This window comes from Vicugna pacos, chromosome 16, assembly GCF_048564905.1.
Source record: "Vicugna pacos chromosome 16, VicPac4, whole genome shotgun sequence".
NCBI classification, from domain to species: Eukaryota; Metazoa; Chordata; class Mammalia; order Artiodactyla; family Camelidae; genus Vicugna; species Vicugna pacos.
Genome location: NC_133002.1, coordinates 1,283,279 through 1,299,220, shown reverse-complemented (window position 1 = coordinate 1,299,220; position 15,942 = coordinate 1,283,279). Strand labels below are relative to the sequence as shown.

The 15,942-nt window shown below is 44.0% G+C and overlaps 1 protein-coding gene across 1 annotated transcript in view; it reads left to right on the top strand.

The window, feature by feature from the left end:
• The window catches only part of TRIM25 (tripartite motif containing 25), a 34,563-nt gene extending 18,706 nt beyond the window's left edge, over positions 1-15,857 (top strand). The window contains exon 10 of the transcript XR_012060124.1: positions 15,722-15,857. The gene's annotated coding sequence lies outside the window, so the exon portion shown is untranslated. The remainder of the gene's footprint in view (positions 1-15,721) is intronic.
• Positions 15,858-15,942: the final 85 nt, after the last annotated feature.

Sequence of the window (15,942 nt, the reverse complement as noted above, 5' to 3'; positions counted from 1 at the left end):
GTCATGCTGGAGTCAGGTGCCCCCAACCAGCTGTCCTGGGGTTGAGATTTCAGCAGAACTATAGCCCACTGGAGACCTGCCCCGGGTGTGGCAACCCCTCCGGAAGCTTTATAAAGAATTCTCAGACTGATAGGATGTCCTACAGGGGCTTTGCTTCAGGATAATCTGAGGATGGGGGACGTAAACAAACATAGACGGATAATCAGGGAAACAATGATGGAGATGCGAGGATTCCTTACATTATTCTTTCTTCTGTTGCCTGTGTTCGGAAACGTCTATAATGAAAAGTTTGAGAAGATGAATCCAAAGCCAACCAGCCATGGGCCCTGTTTGTGGATTTTATCCTTCTTTGAAGAGAGGCAAGAATTGGAGGAGATGTGGACTTGAGGTGATGGTGTGAGCATTTGAGTGGCGGTTGTCTCTGCTTTCTGATGGAGAGATTCTAAGTCCTTGGCCTTGCCCTCGGTAATAGTGTGAAGGAAAAGCCGGGCTGAGCCTAACTCGTAAATCTAAGTTTAATAAGTGTTGGATTACTGATCTGAGTTCTGCTGGGCCTAACTCATAAATCTAAATTAACAAGTGTCGGTTTGCTGATTCCCTGCTCATGTTTTTTTTCGCTAGCCAGCTGGATTTTCAGAGAGACTTATCTGGCCTTGGAATTTTGGTTTGCTGCCTCTCTGCCTCTGCTTTTGTGATAATGATGCTGCTGTTCCTACTGGCTGCATACCCCAAGCTTGTAATTAACCCTATAAAACCTCACGCACAGGTTTTGGAGGTGGTCAGAGCTTGGGAGCAGAAGCCCCTCAGAGCTGCCGGCGTAATAAATCTGAGTACTAAATCTGAGTACTCCAACCCTCTGAGTGGTGCTAGTTGCTTGGCTGGCCTGTTGTTTCCGTAACAATAGGAGTGTCCTTGTTATTCAAAAGCCCCTTGGATCCCACCTGAATTTATGCTAAGAGTGCCGGTAAAGAAAGGGATGGTAATACAATAAGAAAGGCTAGTTGAAGGGGGATAATTTGGGTGAAAATGCCTCATGACTGATGAGGTGACAGAGCAGGACCCTGTGGGGCCTTCCTGGGACAGGACACTGCCCCCCACCCCCACCATCCTCTGCTGTGACTCCTCTCTGAAGTACCCAGATCATAGCACCTCATGAATATTTCCTGAGTTTTTCAGATGCTAAAAACCATAACCAAAGGGAAGAAATTAACTACTTGATGATCATGAGCACATGGCCCCCAGACCTGGAGCCTAGGGGTTGGTAGTGTTGACTGACCCTGATACGGCAACGTCAGCCAGAGAATTGCGCACAGCTGATCACGCGCCCTGCGACCCCCCACTTCCCCCTTACCCGGCCTTCAAACATGCTTTGCCGAAACCCTTTGGGGGATTCGGAGATTTTGGGGGCATGAGCCACCCCGTCCTCCGTGCTCGGCCCTGCAATAAACCTTTCTCTGCCCCAAACTCAATGTTTCAATTTCTTCTGCCTCACGGTGCTGCGGGCACACGAACTTGCCTTTGGTAACAATGATTGTCCCTGCCTTTCTTTTGTGATGGGATTTTCTGTGCTGAAGTTATTTCCTCTCAGAAGTTCAGACACTAGAGTTTTTTGTTTTTTGTTTTTTTTTTAAATGTTTCCCTGTATGTTCCTGAAGTTTCTTGATTGAAAACATGGAGGTGGGAGCACATCTCCTCCCAGATGGGTTTTGAAATTCCTGTTGGAACTGTGTCCAGCTTTCGGTTTCATTGAGTTTTCTCTATTGATGTCCTGTTTTCAATTTCACTGATTTCTGCTCTAATTTTTATTGTATCTTTTCTTCTGTTTACTTTGGATTTAATTTGCCTTCTTTTACTAGTTTCCTGACATGGGAACTTGTATTATTGGTTTCAGAATTTTCGCCTTTTCTCATATATGCATTCAGTGCTATAAATTTCTCTGTAACTGTGAAGGAAAAGCCGGGCTGGGTTAACAAGCTAACTCACAAATCTAAGTGTAACAAGTGTCGGAATACTGATCTGAGTTCTGCTGGGTTAACTCGTAAATCTGAATTAATTAGTGTTGGTTTGCTGATTCCCTGTTCATGTATTTTTTGCTGGCCAGCTGGATTTTCAAAGAGACACATCTGGCCTTGAAATGTTGGTTTGCTGCCTCCCTGCCTTTACTTTTGTGATAATGATGCTGCTAAAGCTGTTCCATGCCTGTTGGCCGGATAACCCAAGCTTGTAATTAACCCTATAAAACTTCGTGCACACGTCTTGGAGGTGCTCAGAGCTTCGGAGCAGAAGCCCCTCTGAGCCCGCCAGCGTAATAAATCTGAGTGCTCCGACCCTCCGAGTGGTGCTGGTTTCTTGCTGGCCTGTCATTTCCGTAACATAACCACTGTTTTCACTTTATCCCACACATTTTGATAAGTTGTGTTTTCATTTTCATTTAGTTCAAAATATTAAAAACGTTTCTCTTGAGATTTCTTCTTTGCCTCATGTGTTATTTAGAAGTGTGTTTTTTGACTCCACATAGTTTGGGATTTTCCAGTTCTCTCTGTTGCTGATTCCTCGTTTAATTTCATTGTGGTCTGAGAGCAGACACTGTATGATTTCCATCCTTTTAAAGTTGTTAAGGTGTGTTTTATGGCTCAGAATGTATTCCATCTTGGTGAGTGTTTCATGTGAGCTTGGGAAGGATGTATATTCTGTATATTCTGCTATCGTTGGATGGCGTAGCTTATAGATGTCAATTATATCAAGTTGATCAGTAGTGTGGTTGAGTTCAATGATGTACTTACTAATATGTTTCTAATACTCAGCACTGATAGTGGACACACCTGTCTTTGCAGTGCTATCCATTTTTGCTTCACGTAGTTTGATGCTTTGTTGTTAGGTGCATACGTATCAAGGATTGTTATGTTTTCTTAGAGAACTAACTCCTTAATCATTATGCAATGCCCCTCCTTTTTTTTTTAAATAGCTGATAACTTCCCTTGCTTTGAAGCCTATTCTGACTGAAATTAATATAGCTACTCCTGCTTTCATTTGATTAATGTTAGCACAGTATATTTTCCTCCATCCATTCACTTTTAATCTATATGTATCTTTATATTTAAAGTGAGTTTCTTATGAAGAGTGTATACCCAGGTCTTATGTTTTGAGCCACTCTGACAATCTCTGTGTTTTAATTGGTACATTTAGGCCGTTGATATTCAAAGTGATATTGATTTGGTTGGCTTAATATCTACCATATTCATTACTCTTTCCTGTTTGTTGCCCTTGTCCTTTGTTTCTGTTTTTGTCTCGCTGTTTTGTCTTGTTTTCCTGTCTTTCGTGGTTTTAAATGAGCATTTTATATGTTTCTGTTTTCTCTTTTTTAAATGGTTACTTTAGAGTTTGCCATGTGCATTTGCAGCCAGTACAAGTGCACTTTCAGATGCCGGTATACCACTTCACAGGTAATGTGAGTACCTTATAATATCAAAATAATCCCAATTTCTCCCTCCTGTCCCTTGTGTCATTGCTGTCATTCATTTCACTTATATATAAGAATACACAAGCATACGTAAACAGAAGATATATAGGTAAATGTGCATAAGCAAATACATTATTGGCATTATTTTATACAAGCTGTTATCTGTTTAAGAAAAATCACTTACTCCTTCTTCAGAGTTTTCCCTTACTTTTTGTAGATCTGAGTTTCTGACCTATATTTCTTTCTCTCTAAAGAATTTTTTTTAAACGTTTCTTGCAAGGTAGGTCCACTGGCAACAAATTCCTTCACTTTTCGTTTGTCTGAAAAAGTCTATTTCTCATTTGCTTTTGAAGGATAATTTTGCAAGGTACAGAATTCTAAGGTGACATTTTCTCTCAAAACTAAAAAATTTTCACTTTCTCTTCTTCCTTGCGTGATATCCAAGGAGAAATTGGATGTGATTCTTATTTTGTTTCTCTATTGGTAAGGTTTCTTCTCTTACAGTTTCCTTCCAGAATTTTACTTTTCTTCTCTTCTACATTATGAAAATGATATGTCTAGGAGTAGTTTTAAAACATTTTTTTTTTTAGTATTTTTCCTGGTTGGTGTTCTTTGAGTTTCCTGGATCTGTGATTTGGCGTCTGACATTAACTTGGGGAAATTCTCAGTCATTTCAAATAATTCTGCCCCTTTCTTTCTTCTCCTTCTGGTGTTTTCATTATGTGTATGTTACACCTTTTGTAATTATTCCACAATCCTTGGATACTTTGTTCTGTTTTTCTTCAGTCTTTGTTCTCTGTGTTTTTTCATTTTTGAGGATTCTATTGATACATATTTTAACTCAGAGATTCTTTTCTCAGCCATGTCTAGTCTACTAATAATCTTATCAGAGGCATTCTTCATTTTTGTTACAGTGTGTTTGATCGCTAGCATTTCTTTTTGAGACTTTATTAGGAATTCCATCTCTCTGGTTACCTTGTCCATCTGTACTTGCATGCTGTCTACTTTATCCCTTAAATCCTTTAGCACGTTACTCATAGTAGCTTTAAATTCCCAGTCTGGTAATTTCAACATCTCTGCTATGGCTGGTTCTGATGCTTGCTCTGCCTCTTCAGATTGTGTTTTTGCCTTTTGGTATACCTTGTAAAGATTTACCTTGTAATTTTTTCTTGCTAGCCAGACATGACGTACTAGGTAAAAGGAACTGCAGTAAATAGGGCTTTGGTGAGAGGGGTGGGGGAGAGGGGAAGTGTTCTCTAGTCCTGTGCTTATGAAACAGGAAGTAAGTGGACAGGGCACAGCCATTCAAAGAATGAGACAGCAATTAACACCAAAATGGTAGAAGATTCAACTCCCAGTAGGCCTGGAGGCTCAAGATGCTGGGAGATTTGACTTCCAATAGAACTTGAGCTTCATTATATGCTCATTGTAATATATTAGCATGGTAAATAACATGCCCACAGGTGCCATGACAGTTCCAAGCCTAACCATAAAAAGTCAAAGAGTGGGCAGTGGCCCAGTTCCTGGGAATCCCAGCCCCTACCCCAGGGTAGTTGCCATGGTCCTCCCACTTGTTGGCATGTGAAGATACCAAGCCCATAAAAACTGACATCACCACACCTCATGGCCTCTCTCACTCCCCGGAACTCTTGTCAATGGAGTGTGTATCTACTTTTTCTTTAACTGAGCACCCAACCCCCACACCTCATGGCCTTTCTCTTGCCTTCTGAAACAGCTTACACTCTATGCAGTATGTAAATCTACCTTTACTCAACGATGGCTCGCTCTTGAATTCTTTCCTGCTCGAAGCCAAAGACCCACATCTGGTGGGGCACATCCCAGGGACCCAACTGAGACCTGGGTCATGGCCCTCCTGATGTCCCACACTCATGTTTTCCTGTATCGCTTAGGTCTTGGTCTTTTAGTGAGCCTGTACTTCTGAACTGTGAACTTCACAAGTGTTTCTCAGTTTTTTCCTCCTCTGCTTAAGTGGTACAGGATGCTGGAATGGGCTGGAATTGGATATTCCCCTTTCCCCAGGTCAGTTAGGCTCTGATGAAACCACGGCAGGTTAGGTTCTGGTTAATTAGTTTACCCTGAGGGCAGACCTTGATAAGGGGGTAAGGCACAGCTGGTAAAAGAATGACACAACCTTGAGGAAAACAGGAGGGCAAAAACTGACTAGAACCTGCTAGGCCCAAGATGGCGGAAAATTCGACTTCCGGTAGAATTTGAACCTCGTTATACACTCACTGTAATACATTAGCATGCTACATGGCACACCCACAGGCACCATGATAGTTCCATGGCTGACCTCAAAAGGCCAAAATGTGGGTGGTGGCCCAATACTTTGAAATCCCCACCCCTTCTGCAAAATGGAATAATCCTTCTACTCATACCACTGGGTATGCAATTACCCAGCCCATAAAAACTAACCACCCCATACCCCGGGCTGCTCTCACTTCCTGAGACTGACAGCATTCTGCCTATGGAATGTGTATCTCTCTAAATAAACTCCTTTTCACTTTACTATGACTCACTCTTGAATTCTTTCCTGCTCCAAGCCAAGGACCCTCAGGGTGGCCCATCCCAGGGACTCACCAGAGACCTGGATCGTGACTGTTCCCTCACTCCCCCTGTTTCTCCTGCAACCAAATCAATGCTTCTTTAACAGAAATTACTTTTTTTTTTTTAAAGCTGAAAAACTTATTCCCACTTTTAAAGCACTTACTGCTTATCTGTAAGAAATGACACCTCTTTATACAACATGTAAAGAAAAGGCTGAACACAATCTGTCACGCTTCCTTTTTTGGGAAGTTTTTTACAACACAAATCTAAATTCTAGAATGATGTAGGAAGTGCCGACTGTCTTTAGTCAGAAGTAGACGGCAGGAATGTCATCTTGTAAACAAATTCTATGAAATGTAAACAAAAAGCCTTCTGTGTTTATTTCCCCGTTGGGGAGTTGCCGCACAGTTTTGTTCTATTCTATGAGCAGCAATTTGCTGTATTAACAGGAGCCCCACCTGTTGGGGAGCAGTTTCTGTTTTGCCTTTGTATCCCTTAATGACTCACAAGGAGTATGACTCTATGATGAACTGTTAATATGCCTCAGGTCAGATTTGTTTAGCACATTCTAACAGTGACACAGAGTGACCTTTCATTGGTCACGTCTCTGGAAGGTAGCCAACTTCCAGAAACTAAGACAGCAGTACTGGACGCTGTACACTTTAAGGAAATAGCAGTCTTTACCATGGAGAAAAGGAAAGAATAATTCCCCATCTTATAGCAGGATGGAGACTAAAAGAAGATGAGAAGTAGAGGCTGGAATTCTAGTCCGCAGTCATTTTTCCTCTTGTGTATTTTCAATCTTTCCCTTTCCATTAGGTATTTCCTTTCCCCTGTACTGCCAGTTGTGCCACTGTATTTCTTAGCAGAGCAATGATAATTAAAGGAAACCCTCATCAACTTGCTAAATCCGGTGTAGCCCAAAGATCTGCCTCCCCAGGTCATCTGCTGCTCCTCCATGTAGGACGGCTGCTCCAACACGTAACCTGTCCTGCCCCCACTCTTCCCCAGGTGTGACTCAGTGGTTCACTGTTGCTTCCCCGCCTAGAACTCTGACCACCAGCCTCCTCCATACAATGCTGCTGTTGCTACACTGGCCCCGTGGAGGGTTGACTTATTCAGTGACTACTTTCTGAGTTCCTATTATGTTCCAGGCATTGTTCTCATGCTGGGGTTACAGAGAAAACAACCACCACAAACCCAGATTCCTGCCCTCTTGGAGCCTGCATTCCAGTAGGGAACAGAAACACAGATAAATATTAGTCAGGGAAAAAGTGCTATAAAGAAAATAAAGCAAGATAAGGGCATAGTGCAACAGACAGGTGTGTGTGCTGGTCTGGATAAGATGTTTAGGGAGGACCCCTCTGATGGGATGACATGTGATCAGCATCTGGAATGAAGTTGGCCGGGGAAGGAAATAGCTTGGTGGTAGAGCCCGTGCCTAGCATGCACGAGGTCCTGGGTTCAATCCTCAGGCCCTCCATTTAAAAAAAAGAAGGGAGGGGGTTGCTGGGGAGAGATTCAGAGCAAGCAAAGCTCTGGGAGAAGAGGAAAGGCCCCGTGGTAGGAATACATCTGATATTTAGAGGACACGGTGGCAGAGTTTTAGAAATTATTTCAGGTGTGAAGTTATGTGAGGAAGCCACGTTCCCCTTTCATCCTCCTCTCTCAGTTTCCTCTAGAAAGTAAGCTCCAGGAGGGCAGGCGTTTTCTTCACTGCTGTTCCCTAAATACACAGAAAAATGCCGAGGGCACAGTAGATGCAGAAAGAAATGTTTGCCGAGTGTGTGCCTGAATCAAGGACACACGCTGCGCTGTGTGTAAGACTCTGATGGACGTTTGGGGGCTGGCCAGACGAATTTATAACAGAAGGGGAAGTAGAATTAACAGCCTGATGCTCAACATGACTAGTCCCGGAGTCCTAGGAATAGGAAAAAGCAAAAGCTAAATTCGTTGCTGTTTTTGTTTTGTTTTGTCTTTTTTCTCTGGGTGGGGAGGTAATTAGGTTTGCTTACTTACTTGTTTAATGCAGGTACTGGGGGTTGAACTCAGGACCCCGTGCATGCTAAGCATGCGCTCTCCCACTGAGCTATACCCTCCCTACCGAAACCTAAATTCTTCATAGGATCCCCTCGAAGCACTCTAGATCTTGGCCTGTCTTTTCTGTCCTTGTCCATCCTCTGATTTAACAGTGAATAGAGAGCCCTTTCTTCCACCTTGCGCCTAGAAAAATCTCCAGCTCCCTGTAGGAAAGTCTCACCACCTCCCTCCCCACAAAGGATTGCCTTCACCCTGGGATTTCTCCCCACAGGGGGATTCACAGGTCACAACATCCTCAGGAGCAAATTTCCTAGCAACCAGGTGATTAGTCTGGGTGATTCTCAGACTTTAGAGGTATTTGAATCACCTCAAGGACTTGCAGAAACAGATCCCGGGGCTCCAACCCTGAGTTTCTGATTTAATAGGTCTAGGGCGAGACTCGAGGAATTTACATTTCTAGCAAGTTCATTGGTGTTGCTGATGCTGCTGATCTGGGGACTGCCCTTGAGGAATCACTGACATCGAAGAAGACCTCAGGGGGCATCAGCGAATACATCCACCTGGGCTTTTGTGTGTCAAGTTTGGTCTCCTTTGAGATCTCCACTGATGTGAGGGCAAGAGAATTTGCTCTGCATTTCTACATGGCAGAACCACCCCTTGCACATTGATACAGGTTCCCCTTGCTGCCTGAGAGCAGAACATTCCTATATGGCGTAAAGCGAAGAGCATTTCCTCCTCCTTTCAGATAGTTCAAGTTTGGCCACTTTGCTTTTACAAAAGACCTACATTAGTACATTCATACAGTAATGCCTTTCTTCATAAAAGCTAAAATCCTCTTTGGATATCTTTGTTATCAAAAACAGATCCTAATGTAGGTGTTTTATAAAAGCGAAGGGGTAGAACTCAAAACCTTCAGAAAGTGGGGGACACCTGTAATCTCGTCTCCTTGGCTTGCAGCATACTTCACTTCTTTCCTTTTTTGGTTATTTGTCATTTTGCCCTCTGTTGATTCTGCTTGTCCACTCTCCCCTAAAGGTGAGCATTCTCCTTAAAGTCCAGGGTCTCTGCTATTCTCCCCTGAGCTTTCTACTCTCCAGGAATCCACCCACTTTCCCCATCATCATCACCATCATCACAGCTGACCTTTACTTCCACTTACTGTTTTCCTGTGTTCCTTGTAGTGCTGGATTTGTCATAAACATATTGGTTAGGATGTTGCCTTTGGCAGCCATAAACAGAAAATACAACTTTAAAAACCAAGGAAACATTTGATCTCACATGACAAGTAGTCCCAAGGTAGGGCAGTTCCAGGACAAGTTGACTCAGTGCCTCAACTTGGTCATCAATGGGTCTTTCCTTCTTTCCACACTGCCATTCTTGCCCTGTTGGCTTTGACCTCAGTTTTGTTTACCTCCAGGTTAGAAAATGACTGCAGTGGTTGCAGCCATCACACACAGTCGTGACATCGTCTCTTTCTCTCTGCATCCCTTTTTAAGAGCCAGGCAGTCTTTCCTGGAGGCACCCTAGGAGATCTCCCCTTTATGTCTCTCATTGGCTAGAACTGGGTCACATGTCCACTTTCAGCTGTTAAGAGAATGGGGTTTCCTTGTTGGTTACCCCTGAGTTGGGGCAGCGTCACCTTCTCCGAGTACGTGGCTGTCCTTTGGGGACACAAGGAAGAAGAAGGGAAATGATGGATGTTGGGTGGTGGGTGAGTCAACAGCTGTCTGCTATCTCTGTGTTCTGGTTATATCTACCACTGCCTAACGACACAAAAACTTAGAGAGGGAAACATTTGTTTTGCTCTTGACTCTGCAGCTTGGGTGGGGTTTGGTTGCAACAGCTCATTTCTCCTCTACTCGGTGTCAGTGGTGGTGGCTCGAAGGCTGGCTGTTAATCGTCTTCAGGCTATTCACTCATATGTCAGACAGTTAATGCCAGGGGGCCTTGCCTTGTAGTAGGTAGGTTTTCTCTGTGTAAGACTGAAGAAAGGGCTGGGTTCCAAGGGCAAGTGTCCCAGCAAGACCAAGCAAAAGTCATCCATATTGCCTTTTCCGACTAAGCCTTAGAAGACCCCTGTGCATTTTCTTCATTGGAAGCAGGTCACTCAGACCAGCCCATATACGTAGGATTGGAGTTCATTCTTTGATCGGAGGAGTGTCAAGGAGTTTGTAGACCATAGCATGTGTTATCTGACTAAATCTTCCAAGCAACCCTATGAAGTAGGCTCCATTCTCCATTTTTTTTTACAGATGAGAAAACAGGCTCAAGAGATCATGTTAGAACCTTGAAAATACTGTGCTAAGTGAACTAAGACACAATATTGTATGAATTCCACTTACATGAAGTACTTAGAATAGGCACATTTATAGAGACAGAGCAGAACAGTGGTTACCAGCGACTGGACTTAGAGGGGAATACGGAGTTATTGTCTCATGGGCATGGAGTTTTGTGGATGATGAAAAAGTTCTGGCAATGAAGAGTGGTGATAATTGCACAATGATGTGAATGTATTTAATGCCCCTGGATTTCACACTGAAAAAGAGTTTATAGCTCACACTTAGCGTGCTTAGCATGCACTCGTTCTGGGTTTGATCCCCAGTACCCCCATTAAATAAATAAATAAACCTAGTTACCTCCCCACAAGGTTAAAATAGTAAATTTTATATTATATATATTTTCCCACAATAAAAAAAAAAAAAGAGAGAGAGAGAGAGATCAGGTCACCATTCTGACAGATTGTATCTCCCCAAAATGGCCACCACACTCTTTCCAGGGCAACATGCTTTTCTAGAACTTTGCCACGCCCCACTAGAGGCCGCCTGTTTCTCCTCCTGTTGAAACTGGCAAGCGCGTGGTCACTGCCTCGGTGAACAGACCGCGGTATGAGTGGTGCTGTGTGACTTCTGAGGCTGCGCCACCAAGGAGTAGGGCACCCCCACCCCGGCTCTCCCTCTCAGAACGCTTTCCAGGGAACTCAGGTGCCACGTGTGGGGAAGTCGCAGTCCCAGCCGACAGCCAGCATTTACCGCTAGACACGTGAATAAGGGAGCTTTCCAATGATTCAGCCTCCAGCCTTCGAGCTGAGCTATCCCAGCAGACACTGGGCAGAGAATTAGACCCTTGTGAGAAATGCACGGAGGCCTGTCCACTTGCAGATTCAGGAGCAAACTAAATGTTATTTTAAGCCAGTAAGTTTTCAGGTAGTGTGTCACATGACCATGGTGACTAGAACACATACCTAGTGAGTGACAGAGCCAGGACCTGAACCCAGGACCTGGAGCTGAAACTCCAACACTCAATCATGCCCCACCTCTCTGTGAAGGACACACCCATCTACGCCTGTAGCCTGGCCAGTTCATGAATGTCCCCATGTAACTTTATAGTCTGTGTATCTAGAACCAGGCTTATCTTCTGTTCCTCAGAACCAGCTCTCCCCTGTGTAGAGGACCAGCTCCACACGGTGTCATGGCGCCCTTGCACATATCCACTCAGGCAAGGCCTGAACCATGGCTTATGTGAGACTTGGCAGAATGCCCTGTGGTCCTCCCAGGCACAAGATGATGGGAAACCTACAAGGAGCTGGTGCAAAGTCATCTTGCGTTCGCCTCTTTATCCCCCCTGGGAAGCTGTGACACGCCAACTTCTCATTTCTCTGGGGTTCTGGTGAGACGTGGGCTTCAGAATACCAAACCGCTTTCCTGTAGTCTAGACTTAGCTCCTCAGCAGTGGGGCGTCCCACAACTCGCCTTGCAGTCATTCTGCCTCTCTTGTTTTGGTGGTGTACCGAGAGCATGGGGAGTTGGCGCCTTTGGCTTCTTGTGACCTTGGTACCTGTAAAAATGGCTGCTTGTAACTTTGCGGGTTGAATCAGGTGTTGGTCTTGGCCTTTTTTAGGTGAGCCCGATTCCCTGCACTTCCCCATCTGTATGTCACATTAGTGTCTACTGAACAAATTCGTTCCTCCGAGGTCAAAACCTTGAGGGACTCCTGAACCCTCTCTTCACGGTATCCTTCCTCTAGACCTGTCAATTCTGCCTCCATGAATTTTCTCAGTTCTGCCTCTATTTCCCTGTCTGTTCTCTCTACCTAAATTCAGACCCTAGGCTGCTCGCTCCTCAGTTTTAGCCAACTCTCGAACTAGCCTTCCTGTTTCCAGTCCTTCTCCCTCCAATCCATCTTCCGTGGTACTTCCAGAATAATCTTCGAAAAATGCCATTTTGCAGATGGTCCCCTAAGATTCATAGACTTGAAATCAATGTCTTTAGCTTATTTAATGCTCTACAACTTGGTCTTCTGCTATTTCTCTTAATTCATCTTCCATTAATTCTCCTCATCAACCTTTTCTTCCTCCAGCATGGCTGACACGATGTCCTCTGAATATGCCAGGATGGCATCTCCTTGAGGCTCAGCCTGAGCTGCTTTCTTTCTCCCTGAAGCATTCCTCTACTGCCAGCTCTTCTGAACCCGTGTGCCACTGAGTTCTCTGTAGGAGTCAATGGGCTTATGGATGAGTCAGAATACAAAATGATTGGAGATAGCAGAAGATGACTAGACAGAGCAAGTTCATTGCCAATCGATACTAAAAATGTCTGAGGACTCCAGTAGGACTGGTGTCCTTGGCACAGAGGTTCTTAATCGGAGTCTAGGAGGCCCCTGAAGTTGACTGTAAAATTCTGCTGCATGCGATTAGCAATGTGTGTGTGTCTCTGTAACTGTGAGCAGCTTCTTACAGAGGTCTGCTTGGGACCCAGTAAAGGCTGAGAACCCCTGCCCTAGACAGAAGGTGGCACAACTTTGTGCAAAAATGTAAGCAACACAAACCCCACTTGATTTTGGAGTCACAGGACTAGATTGGTATCCCAGCTCTGTGCGACACTGGCCTGCCACGAACCTTACTGAATCACAGTGCATCATTTGGGAAATTGAAATTATTGTCTGCCCTGCCTAATCGGTTGGGCTTTTGTGAGGAATTTTATATCAAATTGCTTTCTAAATGATCAAACGTGCTACAAATATAAATTATTATACCACTTAACTCCAGACCGTATGGTTCTTAGTTTATCTGTCCCAGTTTACATAATTTGTTTTGCTCTCTTGAGATAATAGATTCTCACTAGTCTTACCTCCCCCTCATGTTGTCTGGGTGTCTCACTGGTCCAGAGTCCATTGCCATTGCCTGAGTCATGGTCACAAGCTTTGGTGTCAGATATTAAAGGTCACTGCTTCTCTTACCAAATAAAAGTCAATCCCTTGCAACATGTTAGTCAGAGATTATTCGTTTATAAGGAACCGAAACTCACTGCGGCTGGGCCCCCTCCTCTCCCAAAGGAAGTAAGCGTGTTATTTAAAGGAGTGCTTCTGAAGCCATTTGTGATGAAAAATCAGGTGTTTTGTTGGTTTGTTTCTTTTTAAAAAAATTTCCAATAATTGTAGAAATTAACGGACAGAAACCTTGATTAAATAGAGCCAGGAGACAAGAAGGGGGAGCTCTCACAGCCTGTGATGACAGCAGGGCCCGACAGGGAGGAGAAAGACGCCTCTTCTTCCCCAGCGAGGACTCAGCCAATGACAAGCCACAGACTCTGTCCACAGAGCCCTCCCGACGTGCTTTCCCCCCTAAGAAAGTGGTCTCCTTCTCTTGTCATGTGGAGACTGTCACGTGGCTCGCCATGGTTGCAGACCTTGAATGGCAATTCTCTGCTGACCTCAGATGAGCCCATCCTTTCTGGAGAAATATCTGGCAGTCTATTTGTTTTAGGTCAGCAGCATCACGGATCAATATTTTTATAAAACGCAACAAAGAGAAAGATGGCATAAAAAGGCATACAAAATCCAAGCCCTTTTAAATTCTGATTAGATTCAATAGTCAACTGTCAAAATAGCTATACGAATTTCTAAATTCTTACTCTCAATTTCTGCTCTTACTTACTGGAAGAAAGGTCTGTGGTCCATACTTTGAGTAGGACAGATTTAAATGTTACAAAAGCATTTCATGAAAACGAAGCCCAGTGGAGAGCCTGATTGCTTGCTGATCTATGTATGGGCTCCCTGGGTCCAATGAGCTACAGGGGAGGAATGACCCCGTGGTATAAACATGGCTGTAAGGGTGGGAACGTTTTCCCTTCTTCTTGGCTCTTTGGCTGGTCTAATTCTTAAATTGAAGTAAGACAGAGCAACAGGAGAAAAACAAAACTGTGTACATATGAGGGCCCTCTAAAGATATGAAGACCCAAAGGGCAGCCAGCTAATTGAAGCTTCTACAGCATCCTAAGGAAAGGGATAGGGACCCGAAGGTACAAAGAAGAGGAAGGCCATTCACAGGAAGATGTTTGGAAAACAGAAATTGCCCTGTTATGCTGGTAAGTTTCTTAGAGCACACACACGTGCTCTGAGCACACACATGCTCCAGGGGTGCACACACATGCCCTAAACACACACACTGTAGGAGCACACAGCTCTGCTGTTTGTCAGGGGATGCAGCATCTCAGCAACTTCATTTGTTCAAACACTGCTGGGAGCCCGCTCTATACACTGGAAATTGGAGGCTGAGTATAATGTCCTGCAGAGTAAGTGTTCCATGAAGACACAGAGCAGGATTTTTACAGAAGTTATGCAAGTACTCTGTAATTTGAATGCAAAGATGACCAAAGTAAGCAACCTGTCCTCAAGCTCATGTTGTACACAGTTTTCTTACAGACGAATTTTCTGTCTACTCATGTGTGATAAAAATGCAATTTGTATTTCCTAGTCCCAAAACTGTACCAAAAAAATTAAATTTCTATATATAGGCGACATGTAACATTTTTAGCTCATCAAAATCTCTGAACCCCTTCCATGTATATGGTCAGTTTCCTTGGAAGGGGGGTCCCCCCAGCATTCCTGGCGTCCAGCACAATGGTATGTCTGCCTATATTCAATTGTACTTTTTTCTACTGTTGGTGGTAGTCGTGTTGATGACAAAAAGGTAGCAGGGAAGAGGACCTGGGATCAACATCCAGGCCCGAGTTACTGATCTGTAAAAGAGAGTTAATAATGTCTATGTCACAAAAGTGTAGATTATAATGAGATAAAAGTAAATAAAAGCATCGAGCACAATCCTTAAGTGCCCAGTAAATGTGTGTTAAAGCTGTTCAGGAAGTCAAAATATGGCACACTCAGCCTATTTAGTTACTAAAGAGCCTTCTTTGTGAACTTCTGTGGGTATCACTGCCAGACACGAGGAGTCAGGCTTAAAATTATTGACCAAGAAAAGGTGCATGATTCTTGGTACTGCCTGTTTCAACAAAGGCAGGCAAGTGAGCAATGAATTTTAAATTATTTTAAAAATAAAAAGTAAAAATTCTGAGTAAAGATGACAGAATGCAGCTGGACTACAGAATCTTCTTCCTCTAATGCTTAATGAAATGAATGAAAAATGTTGTCTGCCACAAAATGTCATGTGAAATCCAGATCATAGTTGCTAAGCCGTAAAGCTTTATAAAAATTCGAATGGAATGAAATGGAAATGTCCGCTGGGCGAGAGGGTGCCCTCACCCTTCCCTCCTGCTATAATCCTCGTATAAGCCTGTGGGAGGCTACAGGTGATTAGCTGCCAACCCACATCTTAAAATCATATTTAATACAGAAAGTCCACATTTCTGTCTTTTCCAGACAGAGGAGTTCTGTTCTGGCTGGACCTGCTTGCCTGTGATCACGCGCTCTCATCTGCTGCAGTCCCACCTTCTCCACCTGCCTTGTTCCTCTAAGCACGGGGGCTGGCAACCACTACACTGGCCTATTTCCCACTTTTACAACGAGCAGCAGGGCTCGGCCAGAACAGGTAACCTGTCCAATGTTAAAACAGTGCCAGAGGCTGGATTTTCAACCGAGGT